Below are 22,923 nucleotides of genomic sequence, written 5' to 3' on the forward strand. Positions count from 1 at the left end.
AGCACTGGGGTTGGAGAGTGCCTTCACAATGCTGAAGAGCTCTTTACTGTTGTGTGCGTTGTTTTCTAGGCGGCTTTTGAAGGTCGCTCTCTTGGCAGTCTGATGAGGTGGTGATGTCTGCAAGAGGCGTCCTTGTGGGCTGCGTGGTTGTCTAGTGTTCGTTTGTGTAGCCATTTCTTTTCCAGTTTACGACACGTCCGTTTAGAGGTCTGGAGTTCTTCAGTGATCCAGGTGGCTTTCTTGCTGGTGCGGCTGTTGGGTGGTTTCTTGAGTGGGGTGAGGGTGTTGGCGCAGTTGTTGATCCATTGGCTGAGGTTGCGTGCGGTGGTGTCTGGGTCCGTGGTGTCGTTGGGAGGGTTCTGGGGGAGGGAGGCGGACAGCTGGTCCTTGGTGACTTTGCTCCAGTACCGGTGGGGCAGCTGTTGGGTGCAGTGGTGCATGCTTGGTTTCTTGTAGGTAAAATGGTGCATCGATGGTCGGTTCAGTGGTGTGGTTGAAGGTGACGTGTGGGCTTGTGGAGAAAATAGGGTCAAGCGTGTGGCCAGCGGCGTGCGTTGGAGCCGTGACGAGTTGTCTGAGGCCGAGGTTGTTGAGGTTGTTGATCAGGGTGGTGGAATTGGTGTTGTTGTTGTTCTCGAGGTGGAAGTTAAAGTCCCCGATGAGGATGTAGTCTGTGGAGGGGGCTGGCGAGATCAGTGAGGGAGGTCTGTAGATTAGTGTTCCTCTGAGGGTGGTGTTTGGGTCGGTGTTGATCCGGAAGTGCAAGTGTTCGGCGGTACTGAGGGTGTAATCTGAGTGGGAGGAGACCTTGAGGGTGGACTTGTGGACGATGGCTATTCCTACTCCAAACCTGTTGTTGCGGTCTCTGCGGGTAGCCATCCGGGATGGCTATCGCGATGTCGGGTGCCGAGGAGTCGTTCCACCATGTCTTGGTCAGGAAGGCGATGTGTGGGGCGAGGGTGTCAAACAGGTCCCAGAGCTCGATGGCATGTTTACGTGCAGAGCGGGTGTTGAGGAGTATGCACCGGAGGTAGTTGGCACCTGTCCTGGTGGGTTTGGCGGCTCTGTTGCAGGAGAAGCTGCAGGTGCGGCAGGAGAAGGGTCCGTGGGTGCCTTTCGGGGTAGCCTGGTAGCAGCGGTGGTCTCGGCCGGTGTTGAGAGCATGGAGGGCGTTGTAGCGGAGTCTGGTCCACCGGTTGCAGGGTCCAGGGGTCCTGGCGCTGGGCGCGGTCCAGGTGCAGACGGGCGCAGACGGGCTTGTCTCTGGCGGTCACGCGGTGGTCATCATTTGAGGCAGAAAGGGAGGGAGGAGCAGCTGGGAGGTGGGAGCAGGGCGGCCAATGGGCTGTTGAGGGGGCGGGGTCGCAGGGGAGCAGCAGCGGGAGACGGCGAAGGGGACAGGAGATAGCGGGCGACAAGAGGAAGCAAAAGCTGCAAAAGGGCAACAGGAGGAAGCAAAAGGAGCAAAATGTGGCACAGAAAACCGAACAGTGGGCACAGTGCAAAACAGAAACCAGTGCAAGCGTGCAGGACGGGCAGCTCAGGGGGCGCGAACTCTTGGCAGTAGCATTCGGGAGGAGGGAGTGGCACGAGCACTCCGGGGGAGCTGTGCGGTGAGAGGAGCGATCAGACCTCTGGCGAGGTCAGGAATCACGCCCACGGTCACGCAGCAGCCACTATTTATGGCGGGAAGCGTGGGAGGAGCAGCTGGGAGGCAGGAGCGGGACGGCCAATGGGCTGTTGAGGGGGCGGGCCGCAGGGGAGCAGCGTCGGGAGACGGCGTGGGGGACTTGTAAATATTCTCATGTAATATATAAATGTCTGTAATGGTGAATAGCACATTTGTGTTGTTTATCTATTACTGTGATGGATAATGCTATTCTGCACATGGGTTTGTATTTCTGATATCAACATCCATTTTTGTAAAAATTTGTGGTGACAGTCATGTTAAAAGGTGAAATACCAATAAAGATATATAAAAAAAAAAATTCAGGCGTCCAGCAGGTTTCACAAATTAGGGAGGGGCCCACATTGCTCTGCTTCTGGGCTGCTTTCAGCCCTAGGGACTCTGTTCTCTGGGCCCAACTACATTAGACTATGGACAACCCCCAACAACCAGACACTGGTTGCTCTGTTTGGGGTTAGGGCATCCATTATTCACTGGCCAGGTCCTGGTGTCTCTCGACCAAAATTGGCCCTGGAGGAGGGTATATTTCCCCCACTTCCCTTTCAGTATTTGGCCAGGCCCCAACAAATGGGCTCACTGGGGGCAAAATCAGTCCTGGAGGGGGCCACATGGCCCCCATTCCCCCCATTTATAATTGGCTCGGTTGCAGGTGATGAGGTCCCCATGGCCAATATTGGCCCAGGGAGTGGAGCTACATGCCCCTTCTCAATCTAAAAACATCCAGAGCCCTGGGGGATGGAGCCCATGGGGCCAAATTGGCCTGGTAGGGGGGCCACATGTTCCTCTCAGCTCATGTTTGATAGCAAGGCCCAGAGAGATCAAATTCATGTCTTAGTTGAACTATCTTTGTTTATCTTAGTTTTGTTTGATGGCTGACATCTGGTAACATGAGTATGACGGACTGCTGAAAATCTATTTGCCCTGAGTGGTAGTTCAGCTAACCCTCTGAGATTCTTCATCACTGTAAAGTTCAGATTGTGTCTTGATATTGTTGAGTTTTTCAAACCAGCCATTAAGCCAGAAACACAAGTCTGTTGACAATGAGTCTGAAAGTCACTCCTCATGAACTTCATTGGGTCCTTGCACTCCTTGCACTCCACAAAAGGTTTCCTCTGTAGTGCTCCAACATAAAATGATGGAGCTTCGAATGAAAAACCACTGGAGATGGCAAGGGCATGGGTGGCACTGGTGGACCTTCTGAAACACCCGACTGACAATGCTGCTGACAACCTCAGGGGGTGGACCCTCTAGCAGGAGAATGATCCCGGGATTACCCTGTTGCCCTGCAGGAGCCCAATTACTGGGGAAGACTGACACAGAAAACATCCCGTCTAACTGCACCACTAGCCTGAGATCCGGAGCATAGCACCTGTGATGTATTGCTGGACCGACCAATACCCAAGTACAGAAGCTTTAATGAGTCAGCGACATGCCTGGGGGGCAGGGTGGGTGAGGGGTTAAAAGGACTTGGGGGCGGGTGGGGGGTTGTTGGGTACTAATTTGCACAGGGACAAAAGGTGGGACTTAGGGCTGATAGACTGTACTGACACACACTGCAGAATATAGAGCTGAGGGCGGGCAGTGGTCTTGGACGTACATTCCATTATTTCCCTGACGGGTGGACTGACCATTGATACTGAAGGATTATTATGCACTTATTATGTTCCACTGTGTTGAACTTTGTGATGGACACCAGGTCCTTCCATAATGCCCCACAGGCTGTATGTTATGTCTTATTGCGAATTAATAACATTTGTTTACAAAAAATAAAATGATGGAGCTTCCCTGTAAAATGTGGTGATTCACTCACACATCTCAGGGAAATGCATGGAGAATACAGGGGACTGTGGTAGGTCCCTGTTCCATTGATTTTGAAGGGTGTCCTTGCTCCACTGGCATTGGGTGCAGATTCTATTGGTTATCAATCACCTTGGACTGCTCCATATTGAGTACCTGTCACATCTGGAGAACTCCTTCCAATTTCCTAATCCTTGAATCTTGCTTGAGCAATGCCTTATTGATTTAGTCTGGTTTTTATTTGGTTTTAGAGCCGGATCAATCTACTATGGTATAACCATAATTGTCACCTGCAATGTGGCCTGAGAGCCCAATTATCCTGCCTTCACATTGTGTGCTCTGGTTCATTCTTAAAAGACAGACCACTCTCTCTAGGGGCCCTATAGTGTTGGATGAAAGAAAACACCAAACCGTATGATAACATATGTTAAGTCATACCCCATATCCAAAATGTCAATTAGCCTACAGCAGGATCTCCAGCACCTCAATTCGATGCAGGTGGACTCTTTTTGTACTTGCTTATCCAGTCTCCATTAAACCATTACAGTGCATTACAGTGAAGATGGCCATTGCACCTCAAAAGTATTTAACCCTATCCAGGTGTTCTCAAGGATGCCTGTATAAGCTCAACATTTTAATTCATAGAATTTTTAGCTGCAATTTTATTCCAAGAGACCACATGAAAAAAGAACAAACTGTGTCTAATGGTATACAACCTTTACAACGAATCTTTTACCACGCACTACCATTACAACACAGTCATTACAACGCAAACCATTACAACGCATTGCACTGGGGGGCGCTCTAGGATAGGGAATAAGTTTAATTTACTATCCAACACCTTCCCTAGTGTCCACGGGGACTGGAGTTGGAATAGTAAATTAAACTATTCACTATCCAGCACCCCAAAGCGATATGCGTTGTAATGGTATGCGTTGTAAAAACCGCGTTGTAAAGGTATGCGTGGTAAAAGTATGCGTTGTAACATCATACATCAGTGTCTAATCTATGTTTAAAGCCATAACATCTAGCTCCCATCCAGAACAGAGGGCCTGATTACATTGGCAGTGGGACAGCCACCATCAGGCCAATGGTGGCGGTCCTACAGCTATTGGACCCTGAAGGACCACCTGTCACATTACGATGTCATGGGAGTGTAGGGATGGTGGAGAGACTGACTTTCATACATCCGTAGGGCTCAAGGAATCTGTTGGACCGTCAGAGGGATTGCAATCCCTACAATAGTGGTCGTGCCTGCTCAGACACCAGAGTAGGGATTGCATTGTCCCTTTCCGACAGCCGCCTCATGGCGGTTAACCCGTCATGAAAAGGCAGGCGGAAAAGTGACTTAGGGGGGCCCTAGCGTGCTTCCTTTCCCCCTAGAGTCTGGGGGCACACATGGTGCCCCTCTAAACATCCCTGCACTGTTTGGAAGATACAGCATGGTGCCTGACACAAGGTGCAAGGATGTTCACAGACATTCCCCTTAGCAGTGAGGCTTGTGCTACAGTCCTTTTTCAGGCCACAGCAAAAGCCTAAATGCTAAAAGGCATGTTTCCAACCGCCTCCACTGTGGTTTAATCCTAATTTCCTTGGCGGGATCGCCGACTCCCTGTTGTCTGTTCTCGTTCCCGACAGAATGGCGATCGGGCGCTCATCTGACCGCCATCATAATCAGCCCCAGAGTTCTTCACACATTTTCATTAGTGTGATATTAGAGTCAATTTTTCTTTTACAGGTATTCTTGGGTCATTTTGATCAAGAGTTACTGAGGTAATGTGTTTCTAACACTTTATTCTTTTTTAGTATGTGAGGATACCCAGAGTCAGCATCATTGTTGGAGCCGACGTGAGGTACACATTTCCTCTGTACCTCACTAGTGGTGCCTATGAATGTGTGAGAAGGGCCATACTAACTGAAACATTTCTATGAAATCTCATTCCTGAAGAGATGAAAATCGAATAATTATGGGGAGCAAGCCAAGCACAAGTTCGAAACCACTTAATAAAGAAGTGTTTGTGCAAGGAAAGGCTAATAAATTAGTTTGCAAAATGTTAATTTAAAAAATGACAGGGGGAATTACTAGCGAATTGTAAATTATAATTGTAAGATTATGTTTCGAACCAGTGATATCACTTATTTCCGAGAAATCTGCATTTTCTCAGAGGTCATTTATTTTGAATATTGATTTTTTAAATTCGAAACTTAGGCCCAGATGTAGGTAAATCTGATTTACCGACTATAGAATACCTAATTTTACTGATTCGGTATTCTAGATTCGGTAAATCAGATGTAGGTAAAAATTTTGTAATTTTTACCGAATCTGTATGATTCGGTAATTACCGAATCGGTATTTACCGATTCGGTAATTGCCATTTATTCCTATGGGCCTACAGGCCAATAGAAATCAACGTCAATTACCGAATCGGTAAATACCGATTCGGTAAAATTATCGATTTTGCAAGGGAGACAGGGTGTCTCTTTGACACCCGGTTGCACCCCTGATTTTGGCTTGTGTGCCATGTGGCACACATACATGCACATCTGTGGATGTACACCTGTGCCATGTGGCACACATACATGCACAAGGGCATGTATGTGTGTCACATGGCACAGGTGTACATGCACAGATGTGCATGTGCCCAGGTATTCGTTATTTACCATGCAATAGAATTACATGGTAAATAACGAATCGGTAATGGCCTGTGGCACTGTTTTCAGTGCCACCTACATCTGGAGTTAACCAATCCGGTATATTTACTGATTCAGTATTTTACAGAATCGGTAAATTTACAGATTCTGTATATTTGAAGGCCCCTACATCTCCATTTGCAAACACCGGTGGGTAACGGTCGAAATCGGCCTTTACGACCGGTATTTGCCGACCTACATCTGGCCCTTAGAAACGATTTTGACTATATTCAATTCATTATAGTAAAATAAATTCTGGGAGTGGCATAGGCAATAGACATGTGTTAGGAAGGGTGAAAACGATTTCAATGTATACTATGATATGTGTAGGCCCAACAAAGGAAATACCCATAAATGCAATGTCAATGTATGCCATAACCTATGCCCCCATAACAATGTCAATACCCATGAATGCAATGTCGATGTATTCCATAATCTCTGCCTGCACAACAGTGTTGATACAGGTAAAAACAATGTATGCCACAATCTTTGCATGCATATCATTGTTGATACCAGTAGAAACAATGTCAATGTACTCCATTATCTAGGTGTGCACAACAATGTCAATATCAGTAAAGACAATATCGATGTATGCTAGGACAAATGTACGCACAATATTGAGAATGTCGGCAAAAATGATGTAAATGACAGCCACATTATTAGTTGAATTTCCAATAAACTCGTAGAAGTGCTGTTGGATTCACCCAAGGTAACTTCCCATCAACTTCAAGAGATACTTGGTCAGAGAGGCCCTGCTACCAGTGGCATCTGGCAAGTATTTAGAGTGGTGAGCAGGTAGTACCAAAATAAATAAGTAAATGGTACTTACCTTCCAGGTTTGCAGCACAACGTCCTCCTCATCTCTCCATGAAGCTCTGGGACCCAGGAAACTGCACAACCCAATCTTGGTGCTGCTCTCATGCCATTAAACTGCATGAGAGAAGTGTCAGGATTGGAGGGAGCTGCCTCTCTCATCGCTCTCAAGAGCGCTGAAAGCCTGTGCTATATCTATCCCAGCTGTCTAAGAAAGCTAGGTTCGAAAAGTTTAAAATATACATGTTTTGGCTGGCCGTCCCATGATGGTCAGCCAAAGGGACATGTGCACTTTAAACATAAGTGCACAGCTCCCTGCTGTCACTCAGCAGCAATTGCCCTGCCCGGTCCTGACACTCAGTTCAGGACGGGTTGCTGAAAAATAAAATGGCGATAAATAAATATTATTACCATTTCTTTTGTCAGCTCTGGGGGCATTTTTTTAGCAGGGAGATGCTCCTCTGCTCTCGGAGAGGAGCTGCTTTGGCCTGTGACCCCAACCCATGCCTATCAAGTGATGGTCACAGGTGGGGTTTACTTAGGCCAAAGACAAACGTACAACAAGGGTAAAACCTCATCAATCCCACAGATATACAGTTGAACCACAAACAGGCCAGAGAAAAATGGCCCCAATGAAGCTTGTTTTGCCAGAGGCGCACATTCCCCTAAAATAGCACAAAGCTAGAGGCCACATGTAGCTAGAAACACACAGCCAATCAGGACAAACCATGCATACCACATGTAGTGATCACATGCTCTTCACACCAGACATTTGGACACATCAACAATGGCCCGCACTAGCTCTTCTGGAAGTTGAGAGCCATCTGTGTCCCTTTATCAGATCACCCAAACTTGTTATTTACGACTGAGATGCATTTTCAAGAATGCAGAATTGGTTCATGGTACCTCACGAGATGTATATTTTGTCAGCTGAAACTTTGCACAGTAAACGCCTCTTCTCTTTTCATTTCCTTGAGATAAATTAATATCCGAGCAACATCTTGGTGAGTCAGATAACAGAGATTGCTTTATCGAGCCTGTCTGCTGCTGAAGGACAAGGACCCCTGCTCGAATGGATCTGCACAACAAGACCGGTGAACATACACCATAATTGATTAGAAGTTCTGCTGAATTTGTGGATCAGAGGTCCACCTGAAGGCCAATGTCACATGGTAAGAGATTATCTGATACTTAGTCCAAGCATGTGGAGTGTGGCAAACTAGTGCGTAGATAATTTTTCCCTAATCAACACGCTAGAGAAAGTGAGAGTAGCTACACATGTTTTCCTTGAACTGTCGGACGTGACATAACTGGTACACCCCAGCCAATGGTGTGTATATAGGGTCATTCTTTTTTTGCTTGAACTGTTGGGTGTCACACAACCAATAAACCCTGGTCATTGTGCGGAATATAATTTCACCACCTTGACTTTATCATTTAGTTACATTGGTTTTCTTATTGACTGCAAGTTTCTTAACACTGGCGGTATCTAAAAGAAGTGAGGGAGTGGATATTTCCACTTGGACCGCTGTGTGGAAAAAGGGTAGGGCTATGACCTTTTTCAAGATTTGCCCAGCGCTAACCGCCTTTGTACCATTCAATTTACCAAGCAATGAGGCAGGCGCCGGAGACCAGAAGGCAGGAAACAGAAGTTTTATTCCGACGGAGCAGAACACATCAGATCAGACAACAAGGTATCGTCTCGAGGTGCTCTAACAGCCTCTCTGAGGCCTGGCCTCTTATACCCTGGTTTATGACATGCGAGCATTCTTTATTGCATAAAAGACTCTTTAGACTTATGAAATGACGTCCCCATAATCCTCGTGTCGAGCCCACCCCCACATACATCCACAATAGAGGTCCTCACCCTGCTGATAACAGGAGGGGGCTATCATGCGGTTGAGTGTTCCGCCGATTCTTAGGATGTGTGCGCCTGATCGTATCCCATGGGGTGGGGAGGCCATGATCAATAGTGGGTCCTTTGAAGAGGGGTGACTCCATACAATAAGGGGCAGTAAACGGTATCTCCCGGCTTAGGCGATGGCCTCGGACCTGTGTGGTCAGTCGGACTCGGGGGAAGGGGTCATCAAAGGAGGGGTATTCATGCCGTGTGGACAATCAAGCGCGGAGGGATGGTTTATCAACAGAGGGGTATTCATGGAAGGAGAGGAGGTGCTGGTCAGGCGCGGGCGTGACTCCCAAGGACAGGGTCATGCTGGAGGAGAAGGGTTATGCTCATGTGAGGGAGGGAGGGGGAGCCAGGGTGCGCGGAGGGTGCTTGCAGGGTCAGAGGAGCGCGCTGGCGATCGATCGTGGACAGGGAGACCATGATACCTAAAATGGCTGTTGTGCACGTTGTTCGTGGGTGACAAGCTGGCGCAGATGATGTTCAGCTCGTAAACTAAAATTCCACAGTCCTCCCTTTCAACATGTCTCGCCAACTTGTCAGTTCGGATTTATCCCCATAAGGCCACGTATTTCTACTTCATAGAGGGGACTCATGTGCTCATTTCGGAAGTCCAAAGTCTTTGGGCACATACAGTTGGAAACAAGGCTGAATAAAGATGGCAGACATTGGATACCCAAACAACACCCACATAATATCACAACAGGTATCAGTACGAAAGAAAACAACCTCCAACCCCAGTCCTTCAAAGTGTCCCAAAACCAGCTCCCAAGCGACCATCCTTCTTGTTCTTGGTGAACCTCCGAGGAAAGTCTGTGGAGGTGCTCAATTGCTTTGTAGACTGAAGGCGAGTTATCTGGCACGTAGGTGCAGCAGCTAGATCCGATGATGCGGCATGCTCCTCCTCGATCGGCTAGAACCACATCTAGAACAAGGCGGTTTTGAAGGGCCACAAGGCGGACCGCCTGAAGCTCAGCCGTGTTGTTAGCGAGGATGCCAGCCGTGATGTTGATCGTTGTTTCTACTGCCTGGGTCAGGTGTCGGATAGCGCGACTGTTTGCTATTGGGCCCCACAGGGGAACGAGTCCCTTTGCTGCATCCAAGAACTGTGCTCCAGTGGAGTCGGCTTGTCCAATGTCATCTGCACGCCTCTGCCGGTGATGGTTAGCAGGGGCTACATACGTGGGGGGGAGAACGAAGGCAATGTAGCAGATACCCTTCCAACCTTTCGGGAGCCAGGTGTAAGCTTTGGTGCCACACACAAAGTACATGTTTGGAGAAGCAACAAAGGAAGGGGGATCAACTGAGTCCAATGTTCTGATGATTCGGCAGGAACTGTGACCCACCAGCTGTGTTCCCTGGCCTTCGAGACACACAAGACCAGTGACATTGATAACAGACAGAGCCACAGTCAGAGTGGCGGTAGTTTGTTTTTGCAGATGAGAGAAGGTGGATCTAGCTGGGTTGTGGAGCACCTGTACTTCGACACGTTCTTTGGCTGGAATGTCTTTAAGGAAGGTGGCGCCCGTGAGCGCAGGACACAGGGGAGCAGAGGTCTTTCCGGTTTTGTTCAGCCAAAACCCAGAGTAGAAGCGCGACACTGTCTGACCGTGGCGTTATCCTTGTGGCTCTCTTGCATGAGGATCAACCAGGCAAGGCAGGAGCCGTGAACTGAGAAAGGAGAAGGGATGAAGGGGATGGAGTGTCCAGTGGCATGCGGGAGCAGCCCGCAGATCCAGCAGTTCGTAGCATTTGCAGCAAGGTTGTGTTGGTGCAACAGTTGCACGAAGGAATTGTTCCAGAATTCCCTGCGCCTTTCTCGGAGCTGAGGCGACAGGGAGATCAGGTGATGCTCTTTCATGGGGGTCGGTTGTACAGTGGGCAGCAATGCTTGATGAGCCGGTGTGCTTTCCTCCAGGATCCAGAAGGAGGTCATGAGGAGGAGGCAAAAGAGGAAGACAATAAAGAGGGCGATTGTCTTCGATTTGTGCAAATTGTCAGTCTTTGGGTTCCTATAGTGGGTATTTCCCGTTGCTTCCATCATCTTCTTATCTGGCGCTTCCATCATCTTCTTATCTGGCGCTTCCATCATCTTCAAGGTGCTCGGTAGCGGGCAGAACCACAGACTTCGTTTAGCTTCTCTCCCGGTAACCCTTGGTTGTGTTTAGGTCACCGTTCTGAGATTCAACTTAGTCCGTGGCCTACTTAGCCGAAGCTCCCTCCTTTCGACGCAGGAAATACCCTTCTCTGGTTGGCACAGTGGGATCAGAGAATTTTGCAAGTTCAAGTGCCTCAGTATCGGGATAGCAGTTCAATGTTGGTCGATCTTTGTTCAGGAGTTCTTCTTGGGTGTTGACGTTTTCTGTCGTGGCCAGGGTCGCGGAGACCTTCCGGCAGTGGTGTGCGTGCAGCCAGTGCCTCTTCCCCTCCACTCGAAGCGCCGTCCGTGTGGTGATAAGCACTTGCCAGGGGCCCGTCCACCGGGGTTCCAGGCTCTTGGTCCGTTGGAAATTTCGGATTAGAACGAAGTCCCCCGGTTGTATGTCGTGGCCTGGGCCCCTGGAAGCATCGGGGATGGCCTGCTGCACCTGTTGATGAATGACAGACAACGTTTTAGTTAACTTGCACAAATAATCAGACAGCAGGACGTCCGGGACGTCATGAATGGAGGTCGGTTTGGGGGCAGTCCAGAGGTTCATCGGTCGCCCGAATACAACCTCGTAGGGAGTCAAATGGTGTTTGGTGGGAGTGGAGCGCATCGATAGCAAAGCCAGTGGGAGGGCATCCGGCCATTTAAGTCCGGTGGTGGCCACTATTTTTGACAATTTCAACTTCAGTGTGGCATTATGGCGCTCCACCAGGCCGGCGGATTGGGGGTGGAAGACCGCATGAAATCTCTGTTTCACCCCCAACCCCTTTAGGATTAGTTGGATAACCTCAGCTATGAAGTGGGGGCCATTGTCGCTCCACAAAATTCGACAAAGGCCGTAGCGAGGAAAGAATTCTTTCAGTAGTACTTTAGCAGTAGTCATGGCAGTGTTGTCACGGGTTGGGTAGGCCTCTACCCATTTGCTGAAGGCACATACAATGACTAGTACATACTTCAAGCCTTGGCATCTCTCTAGCTGGATGTAGTCCATCTGAAGGACCTCAAAGGGGTGATTGGGGGTCCCAAACCCTCCCCGGGGTACCACAGTTCCTTTCCCGGGGTTGTGTTGTAGACAGATAAGGCACTGCTGGACTAGGCGTCTGGCTGAGTCGGGGATTTTGTTGTTGTGCCAGACTTTGGAAATGAGTTCGATCATGGGTGCAGATCCTATGTGTACGGGGGAATGAGCCATTGTCAGTATGGGGATCAGGTATGAGTCAGGCAGCAACCATTTGTTTGCATCTTTTGTTCGCCAGCAGCCCTCATCATCCTTCAAACCCACCCCTGCCCACTTAGTCAGTTTGTGAGGGGTGCTGGCCGACTGGATGTCTCTGATCATTTCCCTTGCGTCAGTCCATTTCTCTGCTTGTGACCTGGTCACATACATGCGTGTCACCGTCCTATTCTCAGCTGTGGTTCGTGCAGTGATGTCGGCCAGTGCATTCCCTTGTCCGACCAAGTCTGTCACCTTCTTGTGTGCCTGGCATTGGATCACTGCTAGTCGTTTGGGGAGGAGAACCGCTTCAATCAGGGCAGAAACCAGATCTCCGTGAAGGATGGGGGTGCCGTGGGACGTCAGGAATCCCCTTTCCCTCCACAGGAGCCCAAAATGGTGAACCACCCCGAAGGCATACTGGCTGTCTGTATATACGTTCGCGGTGGTCCCTGTGGCTATGATGCATGCTCGTGTGAGGGCTATCAGCTCTGCTGCCTGGGCAGATCGTTGGGTGATGCGGGCTGTCTCAACTACTGTTCGGGCTGTCGTTACTGCATAGGCAGCTGAGGTGGTGCCATCTGGGAGTTTGATGCATGAGCCGTCTACCCATAGCTCTCCATCGGGGTTGGTGAAAGCAGTGTCTCGGAGGTCAACTCTACTCCTAGTTTGTTCGTCCGTGAGGGTCACACAGTCGTGTATGGGAGGAACGTCGGGGTCATTTTCAGGCAGGGGCAACAATGTGGCAGGATTCAAAGTCGTGCATCTCTTTAGTGTGATGTGGGGTGCAAGTAGCGTCAATTCGTACCCAGTCAGTCGTGCGCTAGTCAAATGTTGAGTCTTGGTTTGGTTCAGAAGGGTGTCGACAGCATGGGGTGCTAACACGGTGAGAGAGTTTGAAAGTACAATTCCCTCGCTCTGACGGATAGAGACAGCAGCGGCAGCTACTGCTCGAAGGCAGGCAGGCAATGCTCTGGCTACAGGATCAAGAGTGGCGGAGAAGTAGGCACAAGGGCGCTGCTTTGGACCTATAGACTGCGTCAGGACAGACAATGCACACCCCTCCCTTTCGTGGGTGAAAAGGGAGAAGGGTTTGGAGTAATCCGGGGTTCCCAGGACGGGCGCTGAACAGAGGGCATCTCGTAATTCCTTAAAGGATGCTTGACACTCAGGGGTCCAAGGGAGCGGGAAGGGGGCATCTTTGGTCAACAGGGCAAGTCGGGGTTTCACAATGAGGCTGAAATTAGGTAACCACTGTCTGCAAAAAGAGGTTAGGCCAACCAAAGAGCGGACTTGCTTTTGTGTTTTTGGGACGGGGGTGTCTAGGATGGTTTGGATTCGGTCAGGTGTGAGTTTCCTCCCTTCTTTGGACAGGAGATGGCCTAGGTATGTCACTTGTGGCTGGCAGAACTGTAATTTCTTTTTGGAAACTTTATGGCCATTTTCTGCAAGAAAGTGTAGGAGTTGGACAGTGGCTGTGATTGCAAGTGGGGTGGTGTCGGCCGCCAAAAGGATATCTTCGACATATTGGATCAACACCACTCCATCCGGTAGCTGGACGGCGTCCAGCTGTCTTTTGAGGGCCTGGCTGTAAATACTGGGACTTTCAGTGTACCCCTGGGGAGCTCTACAAAATCGGTACGAGCGGGATTTCAGGGTGAAGCCGAAGAGATAACGGCTGTCCGGATGGATGGGGATAGAGAAAAACGCATTCTTGAGGTCGATAACAGTGAAGGTGGTGGCAGTGGACGGGATGAGGGTCAGGATGGTGGTGATATCTGAGACTACGGGGTATTGGGGTACAACCACTTTGTTGATCTCTCGCAGGTCGATGATGAAGCGGTACGCTTTCTCATCTCCCTCGCCTTGCTTCTTGACAATGGGTAGGATAGGGCTGTTGCAGACATTGCTAACCACTTCTTCGACCACTCCCGCATCTACCAGAGACTGAATGCTCGCTACCAGTGCCTTCTCACCCTCGGGCGATATCCAATACTGCGGGAGTTTCGGGAGCATAACGTCCTGTCTCACAGTTATATGAATAGGGTCAATCATCATTCGTCCCACATCAGAGTCATTTTTGGCCCATAGGTACGGAGGCAGGGTATCAAGCAAGGACAGGTCAGCATCAGTTATGGAGCACATGTGTCGTGCAGGGCAAGATTTGGGTATGTCTGGGTTATCGTACAGGATGACTCGGACTCCATACGGGGAACACCTAATGGTAGCTCGAAAATGCTTCAGTACGTCAATGCCCATAATGGCGTCAGGGGAGTTGGAGGAGAGCAGAAATGTTGTGTCAGTGGTGTTGCTTTCTAGGTCAAAGGTGACAGGTACGGACAGGGGGTTAGTGGAGGGCGTCCCATCGAAACCTATCGATGTAATGTGTGAGCCAGACAAGGGTGCCCTTGGAATCAGTCGTTTTGATAACACACTACGTGTCGCCCCAGTGTCTACCAAAAATGGAGACTCTGTACCCAGGACCTTAGCAGTGACATAAGGACCTTGCTGGTCAACACAGAGCTCGACTGGATCCCTCCCTTGCCCCTGGCAGTCCTATGCAAAATCGGGGGCATTCTCACCGTCGGATAGTTGATACTGGTTCTGTCGGGGGCGGTCAAATGTGTTCGATCTCCCTGATCTGTCATTGTTGGTGTCGTTTGTGTGCCCTCGTCCTTGTCCCCTATTTCTCGGTCCACCCGCTACATCCTTGGGGTCCCTATTTCTGTTCATCTCTAGCAGGACCGGACACTGGGATTTCCAATGGCCGAATCCTTTGCAGAAGGCACATTGGTCATCGCTAATGTCTCTACGTCCAGTGTGGGGTGTTGGGGTGTGATCTTTAGGAGGTGGATTTCTAGGGATGGTCGATTGGTAGTTCCCCCTTTGGGGTTCCCGTCCGACCGCTATACCTTGTATCTGGGCTATCATCACCCTTTCTTTCAAATCTTTCTTCTTTTTCTCGGACGCCCTGTCATTCTCATTTTTCTGGTGCTCGTAATACTGAGCCATCTGAAGGATAGCTGCGGGTTTGGAGGCCCCCCAACTACTCTCACTCGTCTGCAGTTTTTGGGAGACCTCTTGTGATAGGCCCTTCACATAGTTTTGTACAAACAGGTGTTGTCCGGTTGCGGTGGTCATGTCTTGGCCACTGTAGTCGGAGAACACTGTCTCGAATCGGGAGAAGTATTCTGATACATCTTCCTGGGGTTTCTGACGACAGGCCGTGACTATCGACCAATCTACCTTTTTCTCTGGGATCAGTGTCTTTAATTTCTGAACTAATTTGTCTGGGAGTTCTAATATGTCCTTTACTGGTTTCCTTCCAGGCTCCCGCTGTCTATCTAGTTCACTGAGTTGGTTCCAGGTATGCCCAAACAGATTTGTGTGGTCAGCCTTCCGGATTTGCTTCCACACGTCAGCTGGCAGGCATAACCCGAAAAACAAGTCAATGTCCGCTAAAGTCATTATCGTCGAACCCAAGGCTGTGGCCAATTCGGTATAGAATGCTGTCGGGTTCTTTCTTAAATCGGGCAGAGTTTGTCTAAAAGTTAGGATATCTTGTCGGTCCCATGGTTGGTAAACCCAATTGTACACAACCCTCCCTTTTGCATCTGCGTGATTAATATCATCGTTTGTTCCCAGACCATGTGGCGGAATCCAGTAAGGGGCCGCTTCTCTGATGGGCATCATAGTATTGGCTACTTCTACTGAGGTCGTTTCAGGGACTGTAACCTTGGCTTCTGGTTTTTGTTCCGTGAGGTGGCGGAAGACCTCAAGCATCTGCATGAAGAGCTCCGTCGCCTCACATTCAGTCCCATCTCCAACATCAACCTTCCTATATAGCGTTGTCAGGTTAGCGGGCCCTTACTTTGATACCTATCCTCATATGCGTTCAGGGTGTGGTAGCTGAATCGCAAAATGAAATGCCGTCTATGGCTGTCGGCATGCGAGTTATACATGTTCATTGTGTATTCTTCGCTCTCCCTTCGTTCTACTAGTGTCTTTGCTATTTTGTCAATCCCATCCCGCTCATCTTTGCTCAACCTATTTGGTCTGGCTGGTGGGTGCTTGCTAACCTCGAGGTCATCAGGTGGTGCTGCTAATGTGGCTGGTGCGGAGGCCGTGAGGGCTGGTGCACTAGCGCTAAGGTCGTTCTCGTTCGCACTCAGGGCCTGCAGGTGTTGTTGGCAGGGGGCATATGGAGGGGGCATGTAGATGATTGGGGGACCTAGTAGTAACTCATCGTTCGCCCGCTGTTTGGAGGGCAATTCAGGGTAGAGCGCAGAGGGGGTCCTAACGGGACATTGACCTGTCGATCCTGATTCTTGGTTTTGTGTAGCTTCCTTTCTTGCTTTTATTTCTTCTTCTAGTTGCTTAGCGGCTAGGTGGGCTGCCTTTCGTAATTCTTTCCCTATTTTTGCTTCTTCTCTTTTTCTTCGCTGTTCCGTTTCTTTGCGCCACATGCCGATACTGTCGAGCATAGTGGGCGTAGTCTTATTTTTCTGGAGCGCTATTTCTAATGCTTTTATTTTATGTTCATCAAAGGAACCTATCAGTGGCCACTGACTTTTGAGGTCCGTTTTTGTGTATTTATGCCATAACCTAGTATAGGCAATAGCGACTAGTCCATGCTTAGTGAACATGTCCTTATTAGGGGTGCCTTCCAGTGGAGCTGGATGGTTCATCTCTAATAATCGGTCCGGGCTGAACAGGCTACCAATCAGTGGGGAGAAGATAGGCATGACGGGTTACAACGGGGACAAAGGTCTGCACTACCTATCTTATCACGGCGGGCAAAGACTAGACAGAATATTTCTATTCTCCGTTGTTTGCCGACGGTGAATACCTCAAAAGAACCAATATCGAACAATCAGTGTTCGGTCAATCAAACAATCAGTGGGGAGAATAAGTGGGTACGACGTGTTAAAGGTTTGCGTTACCCACTCTTTCTCTACCTTCAAAGAGAGTCCTTGTTCTTCCCTGTTTGCAGACAGAGAATCTCCAGACAACAATCCACGAACGGCAGTTCGGGAAAACAGTGGGGGAGAAAGATAGGCACGACGGAATACAATGGGGACAAAAGTCTGCGTTACCTATCCTTCACTGCTTGCAAAGAGAGAGCCTGTTGTTTCTCCGTTTGCAGACGGTGAATCTCCAGAGGGATCAACAAAAGAGTAATACTAGTATTATCCAAATCAAACAATCATTTCTCAGTTTGTCGTGTTTACACGACCTTACCCGGACCGCATGGACGGTTTCCTGTCTTCCGAATCCAGCGCCCGATCGTCCTCTATTCTTCGTGATGTTCGTGGCATTCCTGATGGTTCCCAGTCAGGACCGTAGATCACTCGAGAGAGGTCTGTTCGGAACTAGTGAAGGTCGGATGATCGGCTGTCAGACGAGGGTCTATCGGACACGAGCTCTCCCGATCGTTGCAGTCGTTCACTCTGTCGTCGGGACCTCTCCCACTGGATCCACGTGTCGCTGATGGGCCCCACGCTTTGGGACGCCAATTGTGGAAAAAGGGTAGGGCTATGACCTTTTTCAAGATTTGCCCGGCGCTAACCGCCTTTGTACCATTCAATTTACCAAGCAATGAGGCAGGCGCCGGAGACCAGAAGGCAGGAAACAGAAGTTTTATTCCGACGGAGCAGAACACATCAGATCAGATAACAAGGTATCGTCTCGAGGTGCTCTAACAGCCTCTCTGAGGCCTGGCCTCTTATACCCTGGTTTATGACATGTGAGCATTCTTTATTGCATAAAAGACTCTTTAGACTTATGAAATGACGTCCCTATAATCCTCGTGTCGAGCCCACCCCCACATACATCCACAATAGAGGTCCTCACCCTGCTGATAACAGGAGGGGGCTATCATGCGGTTGAGTGTTCCGCCGATTCTTAGGATGTGTGCGCCTGATCGTATCCCATGGGGTGGGGAGGCCATGATCAATAGTGGGTCCTTTGAAGAGGGGTGACTCCATACAATAAGGGGCAGTAAACGGTATCTCCCGGCTTAGGCGATGGCCTCGGACCTGTGTGGTCAGTCAGACTCGGGGGAAGGGGTCATCAAAGGAGGGGTATTCATGCCGCGTGGACAATCAAGCGCGGAGGGATGGTTTATCAACAGAGGGGTATTCATGGAAGGAGAGGAGGTGCTGGTCAGGCGCGGGTGTGACTCCCAAGGACAGGGTCATGCTGGAGGAGAAGGGTTATGCTCATGTGAGGGAGGGAGGGGGAGCAAGGGTGCGCGGAGGGTGCTTGCAGGGTCAGAGGAGCGCGCTGGCGATCGATCGTGGACAGGGAGACCATGATACCTAAAATGGCTGTTGTGCACGTTGTTCGTGGGTGACAAGCTGGCGCAGATGATGTTGAGCTCGTAAACTAAAATTCCACAGTTGGGCATCAGACAGTCCGTATGTAAAACCCCTGGGTGTGATATAGGGTGTAATCCAGACAATAGGGAAAATCTCAGACCTTGGTGTTTAAGGTGCAACTTGTGTCTTGCCACAGAGCACCGATTATTTTTGTCTGCCTAACTGATAGTGACAGACTATCAGGCTCCCTTAGCTCAATGTATTGCATGGAGCATCCCCTCTCCTTGGACGGTGGGCGCTAGGAGGAGGAGGCTAAGGGTTTAGACAAAATCATTTTTTTTCTGTCAACATTTTCTCTTTTAGTCTCTTTTAGAGTTTTTCCCTTGCATGCATTTATTGATTTTGTGGTGCTGTTAAAATTTTGCAATTTGCTTTGTGTTTAAATGTTGTCATGTTAGTGAGTCTATGCTTTATCAAATTATAACCATTTTCCCCAAGTCAGATTTCACTTTTGCTAGTTTACTGCTACAAATAAACTTGCACTGTTCTGAAATAACAATTGCACTTTGTTACCCATTGTTACTATTTCATTGCATTTGTCCCGGTCTACTGTTAAATGTTCATTTTCCCTTGATGCATCAATTTTTATGGAGCCCGTAAGCAGTAGATTGTTTTCGGTACCACCCCATGTACACAGTGCCCCACAATTAAAGTAGAATTTGTGATTATTTTAAAGAAAATCTCGAGACAATCAGAAAACTTGCAAAATCCTTAAAACAAAATCCCCAAGCCATCATAAACATTCCCCTAGGCCACATGCAAGTGAGATTCCCCACCCAGGCTAGGAAACTAGAGAAATACTGCAGCAATTGGCACACCCACACCAAAGCCCACAAATGTCCATGACCTGAGAGGGAAACATTTGTTACCAACATCATAGAACACACAAAGAGTCACATACAGACCTGGTATGCAGGAAATAAAAAGGCTAAGCAAGAGGCCCTGCTAGAACTATGGCCCATCTTCGAGGCGGCCCTGGCCTACAAGACTATCCCCAGGAGCACCTCTCTCACCATACACTGGCATGGATGTGCTCTTGCTGATGCAGGCCACCCCAGACAACATGTTGCTGGTTAAACCAATCCACTGGTCGAGGACGCTGGAGGACCTCCCCCGGGGTAGCAATGCACCGGTCCTGGGGGTGAGATCAAAGGACCAACCAGACCAGAGGCAGTCAGTCCTGGCTTAGTCCAGTACCAAGCCCCCCCAGGGTTTGACCCCTCACCCATTGGTCGCGGCCTTAAGGTCCAAGCCGAATGGGGAGTACATGCTCTTGTGTACCCCACAGGGCGCACTAACATCAGAGGGAAGTTTGTGGCCCTCCTAGAAGATGACTCTTTGCTTGGAGGGAAGACAGGGGACCCAGTTCTTCAAAATATGACTCCAAAGGAGGAGTTTTGGCTATATTCGCCCACAGCATGCCTATCATGTGGAGGAAGCATCAAGGAGTGAACTTGAGGCCAAGACAGTGCCAAGAAGAACAGCACGCATCACTGAATGAAGGAGGCAACCTAGGTAGGAATTAGCGGAAAGGCGAGAGTTAAGGATAGAAATATATTGAGAGAGCTCTCACCTGGGAAGCCCAGCAAGGAGGGGGAACAACTCCCCCTCCCCTGATGAACCTGGGGATAGGCCTCAGGCCCCTTATAGGGGTGAGCTCAGGTAAGAGCCAGAAGGAAGACCCCAAACCGAAGCACCCACATCACCTGGCCGATGGCGTTGGAGAGTGGCTGACCAGGAAATAGGTAGACAGGAAAACCTGATTGGAACACAATTAAGACACAAAAGGAGCAGCATGGCACCTTTGTGTGTTCACTAGGAAAGCTATGATGAGGACGTCCGCTGCTCCCCCATACACGCCGGTCCGACAGACCAACCCCTGGTGAGATAATAGTATCCAGAGAAGAGGGCGAGGCCTTCATATGGCCTTTTTGGCAACGTCTGGCCAGCTGAACCAAAAAGGAAGGGACAGTATGATTGTCACTGGTGGGAGGAGGGATCCTTTGAGCCTGAGGGCACAGCTGTGGCTGAGGACTTCATTTGCCATGAAGGGAGGGATCATAAATGGAAATACCCCTACATGCAGTAATCCCTGAGATGATGGGAGTGCTACATTGTGCAAGTATTTGTATGTTACTGCAGAAAGGTGCAGCTGGAACCTTTACATGCCTTGGGCACATACAGACAAAGAAGGTTGCAGGAAAAATCTTTCCCCATTGATGGATGGACAGGAAATGGATCTCATGCTTTGAGGAGAACACCAGAGCATAAACTTAGCTATAGGTGACATCAAAAGTCTGCACAGCAGCCTCATTGGGGAGCATACCAACACTGTGTTCTCCTGAGCTTGCATTTAATTAATTCAGACACAAGATCTTGACGGCCCTGAGGAATAAATCCCCTGACCCCCCAGATGTAGAAGAATTGATGGCAGAGAGCATAAAGCCTGGGGAGACCCTGACTGAATTCCTAGATAGAATGAGAGAATGATGGGGCAAGAGACAGGTCAGCCTTTTACCAACACGGGCCCCCAGGTGGCATTCTTCTACAATATCCTCAAAAGGGGACGACCCACTGAGATCAGACTGGACTAGATAGTGTAGTAAGGCTAGACAACAAACCTTGGGGCATATTACCAAGCAATAGCGATAATTATCGCTATTGCTTGGTTAGAGACAAAAATTTACCGCAGCGCTGCAGCGATTTCTACCGCAAATAAACCTTGGAATTACCAAGGTTTAACGCAAATGCGGTAAAAATCGCCGCAAAGCATGAATATCGCTGAAAAGTCCGCGATATTCATGCATTAGCGAGCTAATGCTCTTAGCCATGTTATTCACCTCCCATTGGATAACATGGCTAAGAACTGCTCAGGGCAGGTGTTAGCTTTTGGAGATATTCCCGCTTAGCGCGAATATCTCCAAAAGTTGGTAATAGGAGATAGCGATGTTAGCGACTGTTTTCAGTCTCTAACATCTTGGCACGCCCACTTTGCATCTCATTAGTGATAAATATCACTGACATGCAAAGTGGGGCCCAAGATGGTCGCTATCTCCTACTAGCTGTCGCTAACTGGTGCCATCTAAAAATGTACCACGATCAGAAAGGAATAGTACTGGAACAGTCCCCACAGACCATCCAACCCCAAAACCAATCTCAGAACAATGCAAATACATTGCTTGGATTCTTCCCTCCTGAGGCGGAAAGCCGGGAGGTGAAGAGGTTTGTTTTCTAAAACGTTATGATCTTGCTGAATTTTAATTTATTGACTTTTGCTTTATTTTAAATTGTGCACTACCTACCACTGCACGCGCCGGTGACCCGGTGCACTTAGATCCTTGCTGGCCCCCTGCAGCCGATTTAGGTGCTGCTACGGGGTTGGAATTTAGCAACAGCCGCCATCTTCGGGGAAGTGGAAGGGGAGCGCTTCAGCTGCCTGGCCCCTCCCGCCCTCTGGCGCGATTATAAATTCATCACTCTACTGCACCACGACATTGCTTGGATTCTTCGCTCCTGAGGTGGAAAGCTGGGAGGTGAAGAGGTTCGTTTTTTAAAACTTTATGATCTTGCTGAATTTTGATTTATAGACTTTTGCCTAATTTTAAATTGTGCACTACCTACCACTGCATGCGCCGGTGACCCGGTGCACTTAGATCCTTGCTGGCCCCCCTGCAGCCGATTTAGGTGCTGCTACGGGGTTGGAATTTAGCAACAGCCGCCATCTTGAGGGAAGTGGAAGGGAAGCGCTTCAGCTGCCTGGCCCCTCCCGCCCTCTGGCGCAATTATAAATTCATCACTCTACTGCGCTGCAACATTGCTTGGATTCTTCCCTCCTGAGGCGGAAAGCCGGGAGGTGAAGAGGTTCGTTTTTTAAAACTTTATGATCTTGCTGAATTTTGATTTATTGACTTTTGCTTTATTTTAAATTGTGCACTACCTACCACTGCACGCGCCGGTGACCCGGTGCACTTAGATCCTTGCTAGCCCTCCCCAGCCGATTTTGGGGCTACTTCGGGGTTGGAATTTAGCAACAGCCGCCATCTTGGGGGAAGTGGAAGGGGAGCGCTTTAGCTGCCTGGCCCCTCCCACCCTCCTCCGCTCTAAATGTCCACCTCCATCCGGATGCGCAGCGGTCGGGCGCAGCGGGCGTGCTGGCGGCGCGCCAAAGGCAGCCCGTCTGCGACCGTCCGCGACCGACCGGGGCCAGGGGCAGGGACCCCTGCTGGTTTTATTCCTATGAAGCAATATAGCTCCCTGGAGCTTATAGAACTATTCCCATCCATAGAC

This window comes from Lissotriton vulgaris, chromosome 3_1 (assembly GCF_964263255.1).
Source record: "Lissotriton vulgaris chromosome 3_1, aLisVul1.2, whole genome shotgun sequence".
In the NCBI taxonomy this organism is placed as follows: domain Eukaryota; kingdom Metazoa; phylum Chordata; class Amphibia; order Caudata; family Salamandridae; genus Lissotriton; species Lissotriton vulgaris.